The 1818-nt window shown below is 32.1% G+C and overlaps 1 long non-coding RNA gene across 1 annotated transcript in view; it reads left to right on the forward strand.

Moving 5' to 3' along the window:
* Nucleotides 1-696: 696 nt before the first annotated feature.
* Nucleotides 697-1818, forward strand: part of LOC137630544 (uncharacterized) — a 394338-nt gene continuing 393216 nt past the window's right edge. The window contains exon 1 of the long non-coding RNA XR_011041726.1: nucleotides 697-737. This is a non-coding gene — a long non-coding RNA (uncharacterized lncRNA). The remainder of the gene's footprint in view (nucleotides 738-1818) is intronic.

Here is a 1818-nt window from a genome sequence, read left to right on the forward strand (position 1 = left end):
CATACAGTACACACACGCAAACACATACAGTATATAAGAATTAATATATGTATATATATATATATATATATATATATACAGTATATGTATAATAATGAATATTAATATAATTATCGAAATTATTAAAAGTATTATTAGGGCACACTATCTCAAAGTGAGGTGTGGCAGGATTTCATGTGTCCAACTATACCTGGCTGTTATTTAAAGGTTTAAAAGCCGCTCATGAATGGCAGAGGGAAGGGACAATGACATTGCCCTATCAAGCAAGACAGTGCACTAGAGACTGACCATATACTCTATCCATATGATCAACGCCCAAGCCCCCCTTTCCCACCCAAGCCAGGACCAAGGAGGGCCAGGCAATAGCTGCTGACGATTCAGCAGATAGACCTATAAGCTTTGTTCACAAGGATGGTGAGGTTGCAGCAAACAATGGAACTATCGAATTTGAGCGGGACTCGAACCCCAGTCTGGCGATCACCAGTCAGGGAAGTTACCAATAGGCCACCACAACCCCTATTTGACTCTTTGAAGTATTCGCTAACAAATTCTTTTATGAATTCTAGTTAGTTCTAGTTTTAGTTCTAGCTGTAGTCTAGTTCTCATTGCCATCGATATATTTGTTAATTCCCTTTTTAATGAATTCCATTTTCATTAATTGTTTTTATATACTAATGTTTTGTTGTTTTTTATTCCAGGTATTGCTGTTTGACTTTGACTTTCCGCAACTATTGTTTGTGAGTATATGAAGTTTGTGTTTTGTAGAGCTTACAAACTCTAGTTGTTTTGAAAGTTATTTTTCGTAGTTGCAGGTTATATTGTGCTGGGACTAATTACAGTTAAAGGCATCCGGAAAGTGTATATTAAACTTATTCAATAGAAGTTATTCATTATATTTTGTATAAAAATGTAGAAAATTTAGGCCAAGCTGGAAATAAATGGGTGGGAAAATTTAAGAATATCGTCTAAGGTTTATTTTTTTATTTTTTTTTTTTTTCATCAAAGTACAATTCCATCAACATTAGTGCGATTATTATTATTATTATTATTATTATTATTATTATTATTATTATTATTATTATTAGCTAAACTACAACCTGAGTTAACAAAAAAAAATAGGTTGCTATAAGCCCAAGGGCTCCAACAGGGAAAATAGCCCAGTGGGGAAAGGAAATAATGAAACAGAATAAGCCGGCTGAGTGTATAAAGATATAATAAGAAACAGAAAGCTGTGGGGCAAGAAAACAGAAAGCTGTGGGGTTTACGTGCTACTTATGAGACTTCTGTTATTTAATGCACAGTAGTTCAACCTTTACCTCACTAGAAAAAGATTATACGGATGACTGGTAGTTTGGTTTGTCTGAAGCCACCCCGCGTAAGATCGACAATCCAATCGTTAGGTGGAAAATTAACATTGAAAATTTATATGTCGTAAGTCAAGGCGATGAAGATTTTTCTTTATATTGTTTTATATTATATTATAATATTTTATATTTCTATACTACGTCGAAACGTTAGGAAATTTATAATGATTAATATTGAAGATTAATTCAATAGAGAAGTTAGAATATTTAACATTGCGAATACAAACAGAAAGGGAGGAGATTAGGTGATAATTTATTAATGTAATTATATCGTAATTATGTCGAATATATTGAAAAAATAGAAAGGGTTCAAAAGATGGAAATAAATAGAAATAGTCATAACGATTGATAATCACGGAAGAACGAAACGGGAAAGAATTAATTATATTCAATAATTAAGAGAAGAATTAAGTTGATATATTAACGAACACAGAACTATTGATATTCACAGTAA

This window comes from Palaemon carinicauda, chromosome 38, assembly GCF_036898095.1.
Source record: "Palaemon carinicauda isolate YSFRI2023 chromosome 38, ASM3689809v2, whole genome shotgun sequence".
Lineage (NCBI taxonomy): Eukaryota > Metazoa > Arthropoda > Malacostraca > Decapoda > Palaemonidae > Palaemon > Palaemon carinicauda.